We start from the raw sequence: 20,306 nt of genomic DNA, 5'->3' as shown, positions 1-20,306 counted from the left end.
ACCATCTTTTATGTTCCTGCCTAGAGACTGTTGCAGTAGTCCACGCGAGATAGAATTAGGGCCACTGCAACAGTCTTCCTAGCAGGCAGTGGAAGTAGGTCAAAACATTTCCGGAGGGTTTTGATGATTTGGAAACACATGCCTGCAGTTGCGAGCGCATGCTTGTGAAAGGTAAGTGTGGGGTCGAATTTTATTCCTAGGTTTTTTACTTTATCAGCCGTTGTGGGTGGGGCATCGGAGTCCGGGGGCCACCATTGATGGGGTCTGAAAACATTTGATTTTCCAAACAGCATCATTTCGGTTTTGGAGCTATTACATTTAAGGTGATTTTGTTTCATCCAATTCATTACTGCCGTGAGAACAACGATGGATTCAATCCAAATCTGTGACTAGGGTGTTTGGCTAAAAAGTTTTAGCGCTCCGTCCATCATCTTGTGTTTGCTTTGTTCGCCCTTAGTAGGCAGGGTATGCCCAGACATGTGTTCCTTACTCACTTTGCCACTGGATTCGAGCTAGCCTGGCTTATAAGGGGTGCTACGCCAAAACCGGTCCCAGGATGCTTGTTTCAGGTATAGGGAAGACCTGGCTTGGCGGTTTGTCAGGACTGTTCCCATGAGGCACAGGGTAAAGACTGATTTGCATAGGGCTGGGTCTAAACTGGGGTGGCATGGTGAGCAAAAGAACTGTGGATTTAACCCAGATCTCTTGACTGGGGGTGAATGTTAGATTTACTCTGCATTCGGTCCATCATCTGTGTGTCTTTTGCTTTGTCACCTTAAGTGCGCCCGGTATGCCCAGACATGGGTCCCGGGTCTTTGCTTTACACATTGCCTCTGTAGATTAGCCTGACTGCTTTGTGCCTAGCTACCAGAAGGCGAGCACAGGCAAATTTAGGTGTGTACTTTACTCATCCTGACTAGAGTGAGGGTTCCTGCTTGTACACCTGAAACTCCACTTGTACTGCTGAGGTCTGTGCCCCATAACGCCATAATCGTATGCAGGCTCAAACACACCTTCAACCACACGCCTGCCTGGTGTAGCTTGCTACCAGTATGAATAAACGCTTCAATGCACCACACAAGGGTAATAACCGCTATGAATGTTATAATACAGTACATTTTCAAGCGTGTAAGTAATGTAGTTTCTTTTTATAGGTTTTACATCTGCAGATTGCATGCTGTGTCAAAAAGCCTCCCCCCACCTTATTCCCAAAACTCTGTATGAAATAATTGATTTAAAAGTATTGATTGTCGTTTTCCTTTTCCTTTCCTTCAAATGACCCTTTCCTCACCATCCGCTCTCTTCATACCTTCTGTCTCTGGGTATAGTGTATTTTTTATTGCTCACACCTTGTTCCATAGATAACAACTTTTCCTTTCAAACCATATCTCTGCATCCCAATCATACTTCATCTGCTCCAGTCTGTCTATTCACCCACCATTCCTCTTCATGAACTCTCAAACTCACACTCCAGCCTCTGCTAATGATCACACTTAACGCCTGTTCATCCAGCTTCCAGAAAGAGCTGAAATAAACACATGGATCACAAGATTAATACCAAGAAGCACTGGATTCCCCACTGACCTTGGGTTCTAGAAAAGCATGCTACTCCTCACCAAGCACTTACACACCTCACCAGCGGCAGTAAGTGCTTTATAAATGCTATTACAGTGCAGTAGTGTGGCAATGGCTTCCATTGTAATCGGTAAAGATCTGTGTTTTCCTTCACCTTTACGCCATACTGCCATCCAGCTCTCTGCTCCAGCTCTGTCATTGCGTCCACTTTCACCTTTTGAAACAAGGATCCTGCCGCGCGGCTCAGCGTTCATGCTCGGGCGCTCGCACCAGTGAGGCAGGCTGGCGCATTGATCTGTACTTTCTGAAAGTGTTACAAGGGGATCCCAAGCTTGAGTCACACAGGCTCATCCGGACAGAATGATGCTGAATGCTTCCCATGAAAGGGATGGAACCAGGCCCGCTCTCAGAGAGGGGGAGCTGGATCAGGAAGGGAGAGAGGTGGAGGGGAAGGAAGAGGAAGAGGACGGGGAGCAGGAGGGGCGAGCGGGAGAAGGGTGGGGAGCAGGGGTATGAAAGAGGAGACCAGAGTGTGTGTGTGTGGGGGGGGGGGGGGGGGGGGGCTGTCTGCATCGTGTTGAGCGGCTAGTGAATCTTTGAAAATCATTGCATCCTCGGATGCATAGGGAGCACCGGGCTAGGAGAATACTGCACTTTATTTACACTCATGAGCTGCTTCTAGTCTTCCTTGATCTGATGCTCCCGTGCAAGCGCACCAGTATTATGGGATGCTTCATATTTTATTTGCACAGAAACTGCTTCTTCTAAGACGGGTAATAGAATCAATGCAGTGACCTAATTTACTTTAAAGTGTCCTTGTTAATAACACATGGGGCTTTCCCTCATCACCCTCATTCTAACTCCGCAGGTGATGGGTCCTTGGCCGCGAAGCTTGAAGACGGGTATGACAAGAGGTCTGCGGAGCAGGTAAAAGAGGTTGAGTCTTTAAACGACTCGAGAAAAGGTTCAGCTCTTCAGCAATGGCGCTGGCTCGCATAAACCCAATCAGTTGAGAAGGACACCGGCCGCCCGGTGTGCTGACACACCGAGTGCCTTCTCAGAATGATGTGGGACCGGCCTTGATGTGTTTGCTACACCTGCTGTACACCAGGAGAAGCCATACGAATGCAAAGCCTGCGAGGAAAGCTTTGGCAAGAAGTCCAACCTTATAATCCACCAAAGGACGCACACAGGACAGAAGCCTTTTAAGTGCGCCTAGTGCGATAAGGGCTTCAGCCACAGATCAAACTTAAACCAGCACCAGACAACGCACACCGGCGGGCGCCCATTCCAGCGCTCCCTCTGTGAAAAACGCTTCAGCCACAAAGTGTCCTGCAAGCTCCACCAGAGAGCACACACTGGAGGGAGGCCTTATAAATGCAGAGTGTGTGGGAAGTGCTTCAAAGGAACTCCCATCTCATCCAGCACATTAAAGCCCACTCTGGAGAGACGCGAAAAGTTCAGAAACAAGGCCAAAGTTATGGAACATGCAAGAGTCGTCAGGTTTCACAAGCACCCTTACGAGACCTATCGCTTGATATAATGGACGTTCGATTGGGAATGTCGCCTGTGGACTTTGAGAGACTGTAAACCTCCACAGCCCAGTTTAGCCGATCACACGGAGGACCCTTGTAACATTGACTGAGCGACGCAGGTATTCGGAACAGCACCTGGATCTTTTTTCTGTGCCAGTGATACCAAATAGAAGTGTGTGATCATTTTAGTTGCATGTCATTTTATTGACTGTCAAAGTAGTTAATAATCCAGAGTCTCAGTTTCGCGGCTGAGAAACATGTGGCCATTTCTTGCAACAGATTTGAAGATTCGTGCGTCAGAGTCATGCCCGTTGAGGGCACCATAAGGCTGTGAGGAGCTGTGGGATCTGTCCTTTCAATGGAAACAATTCCCTACAGCTATAGCCTGATTGCACATCACTAAATATATAACTCTTAAAGCACTGTAAGCATGTAAACAATTCATCTTCTTTCAGCAGCCTGGCACGCGCTGTGTGCAGCCAGCCTTACACTCTTATGTATTACATTTTTAGGTCTGGCGTTAGCCAAGACCTTTAGATTTGACTGAAACTATAAATACTTACTCTAGAGGACCTTCAACAAGGCTTCTTAATCCATAGATATGTTCTCATTTTCTTCCACCCACTACAGCCTGCATCATTGTGCAGTGGGACGGCCCACTTAAGCCATTGGCTGACTTAACTGTGAGTGACAGCATTCTGTCCTTTCACAGGAGCACATCTGCACACAGAGTAATTCCCTTCCGTGCCAGGGACTACCTTGAGAGCAAAACACGGTTTGCTTTTAGCCCATGCTTTATTTTTATTTTTGTTCATGGTCAAGAAGCTCCCCCAACAATAAAATACAAACCATGAAAAAAAATGAAACCAGAGTTGAAAAAGCCAAAAGGCTGACAACAAACACCAGATCTATTGGCTTTGCCGATGCTTCTTACATTGGTGCAGATTATCTTATATTGTGTGTAATACATTTGTATTTAATGCCTTACATAGTCATAGTGCTTTCTGTTACAGGTTGGGGTCTTGTAGCACTATAGGAACCAGCATTCATAACTGGTTGCACACACAGCCAGCTGGAGAGCTGCAGAAACCAATGCGCTTTCCTGTCCCAACCATACATTTTGAGAGATAGTTTAACTTGCATTCAATGTTCATTCGTGTGTGTGCATTGCATTATATGTGGTGACCTGCAGGTGAACGGCCAACAAAATAGTTAGGGAAACCTTAGTTCTTTTTATTTACATAGCTGACCCCACAGTGTCTGACCCCACCCCCATTGACCTCACAGGTCCATATTTTTTGGTACGCTTTGACCACTGCACAGATTAAAAACAAAACATGCCCAACATTCTTGATGTCTGCCTTTTTCAACAACAGCTGTCAGTGGACGGATGCTGCGACAGGGTGAGAATAACGCCTTTGCTGATAAGTATGTGACCATCCTCAGATTCCACTGTCAGGAGGCTGCCACATTCATCGTGACTAACAGGCCAAACAGAAAATATGCACTGCAGAAGGAAAGATTTGGGTTGGTTTACTTCAAAATGCTTCCTGACTTTCACCTGAGGCACGCACAAGCTTTTTGTGACATAAGGTGTTGAGAACCAGACTGCCTTTTCAAGAAAACATTGATAGAAAAACAAACACAAACCCTAACCGTTTCTTTTTATTGAAACAATTAGGTTGAAGCTGTTTGCATTGCAATCCTTTAGCAATTTCGTTCAAGGAAATAATTTATCCTCTATGGTGTTGGTGTGTTTTTAGGTCCAGCCTACTAGGCAGCGCGTATGCGCTCTGATGCAAGACATATTCGCGCTTACAAGAACATGGAGAGACTTGGAGCCCGCCCACTGCTTGCCATTGGTTAGCTTGTCCGTCACTCTCATTTGTCTGCTTCTTTCTTGCATCCCAGCTTGTTACTCTTGTGCTTCTCCCTCTTTACCATCTCTACGGTGAGGCCCGCTTCTCTGCTTCCAATGCCTGCTTTTCAAGCAATCCATTTTTCTCTGGGTGAAGCACACAATGGCAGTGCATGTGTTTTTTGGCGGTCTCTCATGTGTAGTGCTCTCCCACTGCACTCTGTGTTGCTATCTATTGCCTGTTTGCTTCTCCCCGCTCTCCCCTGTGGGGCCCCTACCCTCACGTACCCCCGATTTTGCTTCCTTGTCTGTGTGCTTCTCCCCGTCCACTCCTTGTTGCTCGTCTCTTGCATTGCTTATTCTCCTCACACCCGCCCTTGTGTTGCTTCCCCCCACCTAGGCCCTCCTTCTCTTTCACCTGTTGCTCCTCTTCCTCCTCCTCCTCCCCGTGCTCCATGTTGCTTCTTACCCCCTCCCCTTGCCCACGTCATCTCAGCTGCTTCCCCTGCCCACAGTGTTGTTTTCCTCTACCCTGGCCCTCCATGTTGGGCCTCCTAGCCACTACCTTAAAGAAAAACAACTTTGTAGTAGTTATTTTGTTTTAGAAAAAGTTACCAATACAAATTATTAGTTAGGTATTTTTTGTTTTTGGCCGTGCTACGTTGCATCAGAAATGCTGTATAGCAAGAATAAAGACCATTGGCAAAGCCAGCAGGTACCAAAGCAGAGACCTGTTGATTTGGCAAATGCTTGTTTTATTAGATGCTGTGAGTGTTAAAAACATCAATATAAATATTTCTGTTTTCCTTTTTTTTGCTGCATAATTTGGTAAACTCTGCTGCCTAGTTTGATCCTCCAATGTTGATAATTCTTATGGCCTTTGCTGTTAGATGACAAAATGCTCTACCCATCATTGATGAAGTGCAACAGCATCCAGTTGTTTCAGAGATTGACAGAATTCATTTAATAATGTGGCTGAAATAGCAGCATGCCTGGCTATTCCACTTACTATTGTAAAAGATGCTGTTTTTCATGGTGACTCATTCTCTGTAGACAAAAAAAATACACAAATGTACATCATTGAAAAAGCCAATGCTTTAACATCTTGTGCTATACAAGGTTTGCCAAACCAAGACTCCTGGTGGGGCACTTTGGATTCTGTGCTGTGACATCTGCTCAACAGTTTTGCCGCATAAATACATTTTTGGATTTACAAGCTGTGCATTATTATGTGATGTAGTGGCTGGGTCAATAAACATTAGTATATATATATATATATTTTGTGTGGACATTTGCAACCACTATTTGGTGGTAAGTCATTCCCTGTGTGACGCCAGGTGGTGCCCCGTAAGTTCCTCTGCGTGTTGGCCATCTTCAGATTCTTTTTTCAGCCGTTGGATGGTGGAAGTCAAATTTACTTCAGGTCGATACAGAGCAATATTTACAGCATCAGAAGAACCACTGCCAAATATTTCTGCACCAGTCACATCCCTCACTTGCTCCCATTACTTCAGCTGCCATGCCACAAAAACCTCCCCATCCTCCCACCCCATACCTCATTTCATATCTCAAATGAATGACAGATGTTTACGTACATGCATCATTCTTCCTTTGAAATGCTGAATCGGTATCCAGCAGGACATCCTATATCCTTCAGTGCTTGAACTCATACCACCAACAACTACAGCGTGACCCCAAGGACACTGCAGCTGTCCTGCGTACCGATTATGCCGCCTGCTCAAACATATCAGTTAGGAAGTGAACATACCCCACATTGAGACCCTTACACCGACACCTGCCCATACACTGAACTCACCGTCTGTTCATTACTTTACTGGCCATCTGCAGCTATCGGACATTGCTTTACCAGTCTCAGCGACATTCTTGTCACCTCCTCTCCAATTCATCTTCCCTGGAGCCTAAATAACAACTGGTGATCTCTCTTTAAATCATGCACAGTCACATAACAGAAACAACCCTATCCACCCACTCTTAGACTAACTCAATGCCTGGAGCATTACCACCCTATTATCCCCTTATCACAGACCCTATAACCCAATCTTCTCTTTCCACAATGGGCTCTGACTACTTTTTTTTCTTGTCTGTCATCTAAAATAGAAGTCATCACAACAATCCTAGATCCACACATAGCTCTAACTCCGCTCCAGCCGCCACCTTCTCCATGTCTTCTGCTTACTTTTAATCCCTTGAATCAAAGTTGATAACCGATTTGGTACACAATGTAGCCCCCATCTGCCCCAGTTCAGGAAAAAAAGACCCTCAAGTCCTATCCATCCTCACTCTTTAATCACTCCCTCCTATCAATAATTTTTCCACAATATCTCAAAACTACAGTTGTTCTACCTTTTCCAAGACAATAACCCTGTCTCCTGGTCCTCAAAGTATTGTGTGTTTCTCAGCTCCCTCTTTTCTCAAAAAACATTCATGCATCAAACACATTCATACACCCCCATGTTTCGCATTACCGGCTTTATGATCAAACCTTTGGTCGTGCATCTGTCCATCACAGCCAGCTGTGCCCTCTCCTCTTCATTCTTTATGTCTCTACACCATTGATACTGGTGAGCACATCACTTTACGATCTACCCTTTTCTACAGCCCCTAGACTCGTTCTCATCTTTTCTTTCTGATCACTCCATCCCATTCTCCAATATCTTCTAATTTTTGCCTTTACCTCTTGAAACACCTCATAGATCTGCCCTGTGTCCGTTTTTGGTTTTCTTTTCTATCCTGCCTCCCTTGTTGACATGATCTTTTTGGGTTCATTCATCTTCCTTATGTGTCAGGCAGACAGAGGGGCTACTGCTTACTAAGGATTGAATTCTCCTGATTTGTGCAAAAACTTACCCTACCCTTTCCTACCCTTTCCTAACCCTCTAATGAAATGAGAAGCTTGTGGTATGATCGATAAAAGAGGACAAGAGGTCCCCGCGAGGAAGCTAGTTTCTAGGTACTAGGGCGAAGACACGTTCGACACATCAGATCATCGGGTTCGTGCCTTTAGTAGTGGTAGGAGGCTGAGACTTCCTTTATGTTCCGTGTTGGTTCCGAGGCTTGCATAGCATATTTCTCTTTGAGATTCATGGCCACCGGGAAAGGCATTGTTCTCTTTTTTATGCTGCTTAAAACCAGAACATCAAGAGAGTAATTTCTCTGTCTGTAAATTTGAATTTGTAGGCCAGGGTTGTACTGCAGAAGCCAATATAACTGGACGGCACAACCCCACTCTTCTGCTGTCTAGCATTTGTATTTTCAAAGCAGTTCTGCCGCTGTATGGCTGATAGTCCTTAGCTGACCAGTTCGGACAACATGGCAAGACCTAAATTATCTTCTCTTTCTCAATTTTTACCACTCCTATTTAGTTGCTATAAACTACCTTCTCCGGTATTGGATTTTTCATAGATTCACATGCTTGAATCATTCCCCGCCGTCAAGTTGGGAGTCTCAGAGTTAATTTACAATAGCAGTACTGGCACTGCCTACCTGAAAGTCCTCAGTTCAGTGCCACTTTAATAACATACTCATGTCAATGGTTAAGACCCAAACGTCAATGAATGAGGTGAAGGTGTCCCTTAGTATCACCTCACCCAGAGGCCATCTCACCTCCAAATTATACTGCAGGTTGTGGAGTTCCAGAACTCTTTCTTTTCTTGACTTTCAGATAAAAAATCTATCTCAGAAATACAGCTTCAAACCTAGCCATTGGTGGTTCGTGTCGAGCTTCTCCACATCTACTTCTGAAATACGGAAATTACTTGATTTAGACAGTTAAAATATGATCCAAAACAAATCACAGAAGGCATGTCACTCCGTAGCAGCCGAAGCCCCCTTCTCAAGGGATGACTCAGGCTGAACTCTTAAGCCCTGTAAAGGACAGAAACGCACAAGAATGGCACATGACGTCTGAGGCTTAATTCCCTTTCACAAACTACAAATATTCCTTATAAATCGCCTGTATGACCTAAATGCATTCTTTCAATTGTTTACAGGAGATACACCAGTGTTGGATCCAGGATCCACCACTGAGTAAGAAAAAGTAACGATAACACTACTTACCTGCTAAGTGAATTTCCTCCCATAGGATAACATTGGTGAATCTATGTGAAAAAGTCAACTTTTAAAATATCATAATATTCCTTAAAAATCACTACTGTAACCAAAACGCTTTAACTTAACTGTTTACAGGAAATGTCCCAGGACTGACTCTAGGATCCAGTTCTGTGGTTAGAAAAGTAATCTACAAAGTAACTAATTGCATTTAACTAGAAATTCCCATTGAGCTCAATGTTGCATTGTGTTTGAAATTGTTTTGCCTATTGCAACAACTGTAACTATTGTAATCAAAAGGTCTATTGCCTATTTGAAAAGTATTTAACCCCTTCCACGCTGATGACGAGCTGGGCTCGTCATGGTGTAGCCTCCTCGCACGCTGATGACGAGCCCAGCTCGTCACGTAACATGCGTTTTTAAAAATCTCAGCGCAGGAGCGGAATTCCGCTAGGGCGCATGAGGTTAACTAAAACAACTCATTCTGAGAAAGTATATTTTGATACCTTGTTGGTGCTAAAATAAAACAACTATATATTTTGATACAAAACAAAGGGCCTAGAGTTCAGTTCTTGAGTGTGTGAGACCACTTGCTGAGTGTGTACAACAAATGCTTTACACTGTCCTCTGATACTGCCTTATTGCTCGACCAAGCTACCACATTAGAGAGTAAGGTTATATCTAACTTTAGCCTCTGTCAAACCTCTGGGGACTGTGGACTCTGTACACACTGTACCTTACTTTGGTCCAGTATATACAGAGCCACTTTCTTACTGTCACCCCTTGAGTATGTCTTGAACAGCCCAGAGAGCAGAGTGCAGTGTATTTAAAAAGTTGGGCATGTACTTTTAACTTTTGCATGTCATAGTGGTAAAAAACTCTTACATTTGTAAATGGTTTTACAGTTACCATTCTGAACGCCTACTTTCTCAGAATAGTGTCTCAAGTCCGGTGAGGTAGAGGCAGCTACTCTGCCGTTTCTCAGCACGGCTCTGTATTTTAATTTGCACAGTTGATTTTATTTTTCTTGCGCTTTAATGATTACGTGTGTTTTAACATTTGCCTTACTTGTTCCTTTGATCTAATGACTCTTTGACTTACCAATAGTTATAAATTGCTCCCCGGACGTTTCATAGCCCTGTTATTTTGTTCTCCAACTCCCCGGTTTACCGCATCTGATTTACTGCTGTTTGAGTGGAGGGCGGCATTGAGGTTGGAGGGTGGATTTTCCGTTCTTTGCACTTCCCGGTTGCCCTTGCGGACCGCCATCTTAGCAGGGTGACGCTCTAGTCTCCCGCTTTGACCTAATTGATCATGACTATATCAGGACCTGATGGCGCCGACGCGCAGTGGACGTGCTTAAGGCACGCCAAAGGCAAGCCCGTCTGTGCCCGGACGGGATCAGGGCCACGAATCCTGGCCAAAATGTTGTATATTCTTAAAACTCTCTGGCACCTCCCACCCTGACTGTAATTTACGTCAGCCTTTGGAGGATGCCACTGGTTGTCCCTGCTGTAATTTTACATTTTTCAGAACACTCTCTAGAGAACTGAGAAGTTTAACTCCTGACACTGCCCCTTATCCTCAAGCTTACTGCTCTTCCCAAGTCAGCAATCCTTCTAGCAAGGTTTCACTTTCTGGAATATTAATTGTCGCTCCCTTCCAAAACATGAAGCGGACATATTTGACCTTCTAAGCAGTGAACATCCAGATGCCATTTTTTCAACTGAAACGTGGCTGCATACGGGTTCAGGGCCAGATGTGGCTTCTGCTTTACCATCTAACTATGCCATAGCTAGGAAGGATAGAGATCTTGGGAGGGGAGGTGACATTGCTGTAATTTTTAATAAATCCTACACATGTAAACTGGAAGATCTACCTTACACGGGCTGTGAGGCAGCCTTATTCAAACTTACCTTGACCCCTCAATTCACATTTCCTGGCATTCTTGTTTATGGCCCCCCTGGACCATCAGGCCCAGGGGGCTTCTTCATTCCCGGACTTAATCACCCCTTATCTTCTCAAAGCGGCCAATTTTACCATTCTGGGTGACCTTAATCTTCATCTTGAAAACCCTGATTGTGTAATCAGCAGTACGCTGATCTCGGACTTTGCAGCTATGAATCTGTTGCTCTGTAATAATGTCCAGATGCACGTGGCAGGCCATTTACTGGACTCCATCTTATCTAATCTATCTTATGTTCATTGCTTCCCTGCTTTCCCTCTATGTTGGTCCGACCATTATGCAGTCAAGCTTCACCGCACAGTTCTGCTGAACCCGATCAAAGTTGCACCTGGATTTCAGTCCAATTCCAGGAACTGGGGTAAATTAGATATGGATGCTTTTAACAAACTCTTGTCTAATAGTGTCCCCACTATTGATCAAATATCGACCACCTCTCTGGCCACAATACATACCTGGATTCTTAATGCTATTGATAACTGTCTTCCACTTTCTACTAAAAGATCCTATAATCATCTTCCCCCTGCTCCTTGGTTCACGGAGTCACTAAAAATGGAGAAAACTAAACGCAAAGCTCTGGAAAGACGCTGGAGGAGGAACTACTCACCTGACTCTAAACTGAAATATAAAAAAGCTTTATTTTTTTATTTTTTTTAAACATTTTTATTAACAGCATGAGAAAAAACAAATATGCAATTACATATAAAGAATCAGAAATTATCTATAGAAGAGAGTTAGCAAGAAGAGAGTTAGCAGGGTTAAAGATTGCAGATAATAATATATTTTTTTTAAATTACTGATCCCCAGATTTTTTCCAATTTCCGCATTGATTGGATCCCCCTTGTTTTATCCAGGGCGTATTCCATATCATATGTATCCTTGATCAATCTCCACCATTCCAAGACTGTCGGTGGGCTTTGCTGTATCCAAACCCGTGCAATTGTAAGTCTGGCACAGGTAATTAAAATAGTTATTAAATCAATCTGACAACTAGTCCCTTTATGCCCACCCACCAGTACTTCTAAGGCTGTAAGTGTAACTGGTCGTTCAAGTTTCTGAGAGAGAACTTTAATAACTCCTTCCCAGAATTTGGTAAGTTCTAGGCACGTAAAGAACATATGTTTCAGATCTGCAGCCCTATAATTGCATTTTGGACATTTAGTACGATCATTGTTGGTATGATTAGATGACCACTTCAATATTCTTTCAGGTGTGTAGTATAGCTGGCATATTGTTTTATGTTGTTGTAACCTAAGGTTAGAAGAGTGCACAGATCTGCTTAAGCTTTTAAGGGCTATGGAGATTGTGGTTGATAACACATCAGTATCCAATTTCCTACTCCACTTTTCTGCTAATTTCGCACAATCGTCATTCCTAAAACCGTTAAGCTTTTTATACCCAATACAGATCAATGATTTATCTTTTTTTGCATATAAGCAGTTCCAAATATCCGAATCGGAAATAATCGTAAGATTTAACCTACATATAAAATAGTCACAAATCTGATAGTACTTAAAACAAGCCCCTTCAGTAAGATTATTGACAGCCTTCAATTTCGGAAATGTCATAAAGCCATTATGGTCGTACAAATCTCCTAGAGTTTTTATGCCCAGGCTCGATAGATGTTTACCAGTTTTATCATGAAAAATTTCAGGGAGAACTGGGTTACCCCACAAAGGTGATCTACAGTGGAACAAAGAGGTCTTACATTTAGTGAGAAATGCACGCCAAATAGTTACAGTATCCCGTGCAGTCTTGAACTTTACACTCTTAAAGTAATTTGGGTCATTAAGTCTGTAGAAAAACATGTTGGAATCTTCCCCCAGCATGAATTTGTGAAAGAAAAAACTGTTAGTAGAATTTAACAAACTACGGAAACAGCTAAAAAAAGTTGACCAAAAATATAGCTTAAAGTCTGGGAAATCAAGACCACCCTGGTTAAATGGAAGTTTTAGTAGCTCAATAGCTCGGCGAGCTTTTTTATACCCCCAAATCAAACTACTAAGGATCCCATCTAGGCGTTTAAAATAAAAATTATCCACTGGTAAAGGGATAGAGCGAAATAAATAAAGATATTTGGGCATAATCTTCATTTTTACTAACCCCCAGATTCATCAAAGTCCTGTTTTGCGAGTCCTTAATAGCGAATTTTAAGGATTCGCTATTAAAGACTCGCAAACCAGGATGCATGTAGGAATCACAATATTATGTGCGATTCCTACTGATTCCTAATTTGCGATTAGCTAATTGCTAATGGCAAATAAGGAATGGCTTTCCCATTCATTCCTATGGGCCTAGAGGCCCATAGGAATGAATGGGGAGTCATTCCATATTTGCGATTAGCAATTAGCTAATCGCAAATGTGCCGCAATTTCAAGGGTGCCAGGGTGTCAAAAGGAACCCTGTTGCACCCCTGGAATGGTAATGTTCGCTGGTGTCGCACACACACATGTCCCAAAGACATGTGTGTGTGTAACTTACAACTTAGAAAAATGCACTAAAGTGCATTTTTCTAAATTTTTGCTATTTACCACGTAGTTTGACTTCGCGGTAAATAGCGGCTCCAGATTGCGAATTCGCAATCTAGGAATGGTTCATGCATTGCATTTTAGGAATCGCAAATTGCGATTCCTTAAATGCAATCGCAATTTGAGAACTCGCAATTATTTGCAAATTCTTAAATTGCGAGTGCATGAACCCTTGATGCATCTCAAATGCCATTTTTGCGGGTGCAAACGGCCGGATTTTGCGATTCGCACCGTTTGCGCTCGCAAAAATGGTTGATGCATCTACCTGTAAGTTTATTCGTCCAATAATACCCAGAGGCAATTTATGCCATTTTTTAAATAAAATAGCAGTTTCTCTTAATAATGTCTCATAGTTTAAGGCAAGTATTTCATTTAATTTAGCAGAAATTCTAACCCCTAATTAGGTGGCGGCATCGCATACTCCCTGTATAGGGGTCGGAGATTTATAGTTCATTATGATTTGGATCTTATTGGCATTAAGTCTATATCCGGAAACAGCTCCGAATCTTTTTGACTCCTGTATGATTCCCTTCAGAGCTTCTGACACATCTGTAGAGTATATTGCAATGTCGTCCGCATATGCAGTAATTTTAAGTGAATTTGAGCCAAATGCAAAAGGAGCTATCCGGGATTGATGTAAAGATGATATAAAAGGTTCCATTATTAAAGCGAATAGCAAGGGTGAAAGAGGGCACCCTTGTCTTGTGCCTCGGCGTATTGGAAAAGCAGAAGAGCACATCCCTGCGTAGCTAGTTTTAGCAGTCGGGTTGTCATATAGGGACTGAATCCAGTTCAAGAATTGGTCTTTGAAACCAAATGCAGACAATGTAGCCCAGAGAAAGTCCCACCCCACTCCGTCGAATGCTTTTTCAGCATCTAATAATATCATACCGAGCGGGGTTGACTCGACCTGAGCTACATCCAATGCCGTCACAGCTATGTTAACATGACATGAGGTGTCCCTTTTTAGTATAAACCTGTGTTGCTGGGGTAATACCAAGCTCAACATTAACGGGGCCAAACGCGTTGCAAAAATTTTAGCGAATATTTTGGCATCGTTGTTTATAAGCGAGATGGGTCTTCAGCTGGCTTATTTTTGTTCAAGAAAAAAATAATTTGTGTTGAGTTCCAAGATTTAGGGGCTTTTTTCCCTACCCCAATGGTGCGAATAACTTGGCAGAACAGTGGAATCAACTCTTCCATGTATGCCTTGTATAATTCCAAGGGTATCAAATCTTCCCCTGTCGCTTTGCCAGATGGTAAGGCATTAATAGCGAGTCTAATTTCTGCTCCTGTAATGTCGTCCATTAATGAGTCAGAGTGTTCACCCCCCATGTTTTTAATGTTACTTATATCAATGTATCTTTGTATCTCATCTTTGGCTATCTGATTTTCAGGAGTATAGAGTTCTTGGTAATAATTAGCAAATTGTTGCAAAATCTGCCGAGAATTATTATATATCTGAATATTAGCCCCCTTGATTTCATTTATAGCAGTTTTAGCTCTATCCGCTGCAACTTTATATGCCAATATCTTACCTATTTTTTCTCCACTTTCGTACTGAGACAGTTGATATTTCTTCAGTTTAGCAATGCTTTTTTCCCTGAAAGGGTTTTTAAAAGCAGGTTTTAGCTTTAAAAGATTATCAAACCCGTTGTAAGTCAGTTCGGGCAGACTATGTTTTCTCCACCATTTCCAACGTGCAGAATTGTTTGCGCACCTTGTTCACAATGGTAAAAAAATTAGCTGGTTCTGACACTATTTTAGATGAACCACAATGCGACAATCCTGCCAACTTCTTTGTTAATAAATTGGAGCAAATACACTCTACACTTTGCAAAACTCAGTCAACGGTCCCTTCTCCGCTGACCTCTGTCCCTTCTCCGCTGACCTCTGTCCCTGGACTTACTTGCACGGTTGAACCTATCACTAAACTCTCTTCAACTGCCGGCGATAACTTTCCTAGAGGAATCCCTGACTGTCACAGGTCTAAAAGAACTATGGGCAACTCCATTACCGCATGTGCAATTCAAGGGCGTTGTAAACAAGTGCATAAAAAGACAATCGCACTTGGAAGACAAAGCGACCTTTTCACAAAGGCGTCACGCATGGATGACTTTGTCCACATACAAATCGCCTGGGTTACAAGGATACTTTGGTCTGGGGTATGGCAGGAAAACAAAAGAAGCCTTTTTAAAACATAGGCTAGGAATTCTACCCTCTATTCCACATCTGCAACCATGGCTGAGAAGGGACTGTGGGACAAATTGCAGGCTGTGCGGGGCAGAGAATGAAGACTTCGAGCACCTACTATGCACCTGCCCAAGGCTGAAAGAGGAAAGAGTAGCCCTGTTAAAAACTGCCTTCAACGAACAAAAAATCCGCACACGAAGACAAGCAGTTCTTGCTTGTTTCGACCCAGGTCTTCCCCCACTAAATGGGAAGTTGGTTAAATTCCTGAAATGTCTGGAACTGAAACTAAAAAATCTGGAAGATGGCACCAGATCGGACTAGTGGAAAATTGGCCAAGACACTACACTACGAACACACACCTTACCAAACAGTTTTTATCAAAGTTCTTTTGTTTTAAAAATAACATATTTTTCTTATAATCTTTTATCCGGAGATATGAGCTATCAATGTATTCTTGTAATGGTTTTAATTAACCTAAAACAATAAAAATTACTTACTTACTATCACTAAACTAGAATCTTGGGCGCCTCTCGACATTAATTGTTTCAAAAAGATCCTAGGCAGTATTAAATCAGGCTCCCCTTGCGAATTCCTCCCAGTACTACAGCAGCTTGAATTACCATCTATGATGAGGTTATGGTACCGCCCGACTGGAAACACGCCATAGTCCTTGCCCTCTTGAAGAAGGCTAATGCCGATCCTCCCCAACCATCAAATTTTAGGCCAATTTCTTTGCTTCCTATTTATTCTAAAATTCTGGAAAAGCACATAAACCTACAACTAACTCAGTTTATTGAATCCTCCAACTTTTTACACCCCTCCCAATCTGACTTTAGAGCCAGTTTGTCGACCAAGACGACTCTCCTTGGAGTTACAGCGCCTGGACTCTGGGGACACGGTGGCCCTCATATTGCTCGACTTGAGCGCCGCATTTGACACAGTGTCTCACACCGTGTTAATTTAATCCCTGCAGTCTCTTGGCATTTCTGGTCCAGCACTTGGCTTACTTTCATCTTTTCTCTCCAAGCGGATATTTCAAGTCTTGTCATCTATGGATACATCTAAAACGTACTTTTCTCCGCATGGGGTACCCCAGAGTTCTATTCTAAGCCCCCTTATATTTAATGCGTACATCAAAACTTTGGCAGTGATCGCAGAGGAGGCTGAGCTGTCCCTCTTTTCTTACATGAACAACACAAAAATCATCTCCCTTTCAACGGAAGAGATGCCCGGACCATCAGTTCTTCAGGCTGGTCTGAGTAACATTGCATCCTGGATGCAAGCCAACTTACATAAAGTTAAAGGCGAAAAGACTGAGGTCCTGATTTTGGGTAAAAATAAAGAAGTCTGGGGCCCCCAGCACTGGCCTATTGACATGGGTACCCTACCCCAGCCCACCCATCAAGTCCGCAACTTGGGATTTATTATCGGTGACAAATTATCGATGAAACAGCAGACGGTGAAGGCGGCAGTTACTTGCTTCACCATTCTGAAATGGTTGAAAAAAATCATCTGGGTGCTCCCCAGCCTTACCCAAAAGACCATAGTCCAGGCGCTTGTGACCTCCACACTGGATTACGGGAACATCCTCTATTTGGGGGCTAATAGGGATGTAATATGGAAGCTTTAGGTGGTTCAAAATTCGGCCGCAAGATTGCTTTGCCAGATTCCTAAAAAGTCTCCCACCTCTAGCGCCCTGAGTGATCTGCATTGGCTTAGGGTCAAAAGGCGTACCAAGTTTAAAGCCTTGGTCTATATGTTCAAGATCAAGGCCGGCACTGCTCCTCAAAATCTGCAAAATGTTGTTCATCCCTATCAACCCTCCTGTCTGAAACGCTGCACTACCCAGGGAAAATTTTCGGTTCCCAGAGTCAAAGTTACAAGGATCGGAGGTCCTTTGTTTGCTTACCTGGGTTCATCCCTGTGGAACTCTCTCCCCATAGCGATCCGCACTGAAACAATATATGCAAACTTTCATAAACTTTTAAACACTTGGTTGTTTAATAAATAATCTTCACTTTTCTGATGATGTCTGTTCCTTTAGGCTGACGCTGGAAACCCTTGTTGGGTAGCTGAGCGCCTTATAAAATCAACCTAACATAACATAACATAACAAAATGGACCTCAAGACATTTGATGTTTCCTTTAGGGAAGGGTCTGGATTAAAACCCCACATTTTGATGCTGTTTTGGGGGCTCGTCGATTGCTTGTTTTTGTAGCATGTCAATGTCATAAAATGTCTGCTTTCAGATAGAGCTGCCTGTGTTTGATTGGTGATGGTGTTGAAGGCTGTTAAATGGGATCAAAAACCCACCTGTCCATGGGGATATTTTCCAACTGCTTGAAGAAAACAGAGATTTTCCCATCTACAAGGTTCGAACTCCATAGAGGATCGGTGCTGTAGCTGGTGTCAGTAGTTCATCAGTGATGTTTGCCTGTCTTCTGAAGGTTTGCATGGCCTCCTCCACTATGTCTGGAGGGTGCCCTTGAAAATGTGTGCACACACAGTGTTCTGTAAGGTGTCTGCCGTAGTATTGTCTACACTTTAGTTGGGACTTTTAGAGGGGATCAGCCTCTGGTTCCTTGAAATGACTGAAAACTGTTGCAATGCTCCTAGAGACCTAGTAGTATCAGTGTCACCTATGATAATCTAGAGTGCGTTATCAATGTGTTTGCCACAAAATCACCCATCAAACTACCCGTGTTCTGTATTCTATTCTGAACGTCTGGTTGGAAAGAAGTTGTTTGTAGAAAACTCTCTCTCCTGAGTACTGCTGCTTCCCCTAGTTGTCAAAAGTTTGTAATGTCTATTGCTGAATCAATGAGCACCGTAGATACTCTTTCGCCTTCTTGCACCGTAGCTACTCTCTCACCTTCTTGCACCGTAGATACTCTCCCGCCATTTGTTTTATGTAGTGATGTTGCATGTTTTAAATGTTTACCGTTGAATCTTTGAACGTTTTGTTTGTAAACTGTTTATGTCTTTTGGAATAAATAAGTGTTATTCTTTTCATACATTTGATTGAGTGTGAGAAAAAAATAAATCAAATACTAATGAATGAGAAGGTTAAATAAATAACCAGATCCAACTGTAATTAATTGGTGTTTGACAGTTGCTATAAAGAGACAGCACTGAAGTTAAGCAGGTGTCAGGTTCCCCTTCTGTTTTTTCATGAACTTTCTAAAGAGGGCATTTTATAATTTAAAATCTGACCACCATAAGTTAGGATTTCATATTCCAATTTCCAAGACACCAAACACGATCTGATTATCTCTTCTAATTTGGGAATTACACTTATAAAAGGTAACCAGGAGCTTTGCAGTAGTGAAAATCGAATTTAAGAGGGTTTTTCTACTACCAGGATATGTAAAACCTAAACGTAAATGTCCTTATTTTTAAATACATTGCACCCTGCCCACACGGCTGTCCAGGGCCTACTCTAAGGGTAACTTATAAGTATTAAAAAGGACGTGTTGGGCCTGAAAAAAAGGTGTACTGTACCCGGTCGTAATGGCAGTTTATACTGCACACACTGACTGTGCAGTGGCAGGCCTGAGACATGTTTAAAGGTATACTTAAGTGGGTGACACAATCAGTGCTGTAGACCCACTAGTAGCATTTAATTTACAGGCCCTGGGCAAAGTTAGTACCACATTACTAGAGACTTACAAGTACATTTAATAAGTCAATTGGATATAGGTCAATCTAACATGTTTTAAGGAGAGAGCACAAGCACATTAAGACTGGTAATGTGCACAGAGTCCTAAGATCCAAAAAATGAATTCAGCAAAAATAGGAGTGTAGGCAAACATTCTGGGGTTGACCCTCCAGCAAGGGACAGGACTAACACATCTTTAATGAAGACTTTTGGCATCACGAGACCTAAAAGATGCATATGTTAACATATTGATACTTTGCAATCACAGCAGATAACTTGGGTTTGAGGTAGCCACTATTTTCAAATTCCAAGTACTTCCCTTTCATATCATTTCAACACCCAGAATTTTTACCAAGTGCTTCGCACCAATCGCAGCCCACCTCCAGCAGCGAGGTTATCAGGTGTACTCATAGCAACACGACTGGTAAATAAAAGGTTCATCAATGCAATCTTCCCAAAAATCAGTCTAAGCTTATACCAAACTTGTTGGACTTGTCCTTTTTTCCTGGAAATTTTCGCTCCCCCCTCCCCCCCCCCCCCCCCCCCCCCATTAGAGGATATCTCCCCCATGGTAGAGGAATGTATAGGCCATGAGTGGGGTGAGATGCAGTGATACATGCTGCGCAATGGCGTGCGCAGAATTTGCAGAAGGGTTACTTTTAAAATAGACGCCACTGCTGTGTGCTTGTGCCTGTCTGCCAAAGGTAGGTTACCAGACTAGTCGTTTGTTTCCCAGCACCCCCAGCTTTTGGAGGCAAGCTTGGCACCCAGGGTGCTCTACACCTCCCCCTAAACCAGTTGGGACCGGTTCCCCAGGGAACCTTCCAGAAGATTCCAGCCCTTTCTGGTAGGTGAGGTGAGGAGTGTATAAATAGCGGAGCTGGGATGCCAAGTGCTCAGACGGAGCGTGCACTTGACTGTGAGGGG

General features: G+C 43.1%; 1 pseudogene; it reads left to right on the top strand.

Moving 5' to 3' along the window:
- Positions 1-3,165, top strand: part of LOC147709769 (uncharacterized) — a 61,401-nt pseudogene extending 58,236 nt beyond the window's left edge.
- The last annotated feature ends 17,141 nt before the right edge of the window (positions 3,166-20,306 follow it).

This window comes from Lissotriton vulgaris, chromosome 6 (genome assembly GCF_964263255.1).
Source record: "Lissotriton vulgaris chromosome 6, aLisVul1.2, whole genome shotgun sequence".
NCBI classification, from domain to species: domain Eukaryota; kingdom Metazoa; phylum Chordata; class Amphibia; order Caudata; family Salamandridae; genus Lissotriton; species Lissotriton vulgaris.
Note: the sequence above shows the minus strand (reverse complement) of the source record. Positions and strands in the feature narration are given on the sequence as shown.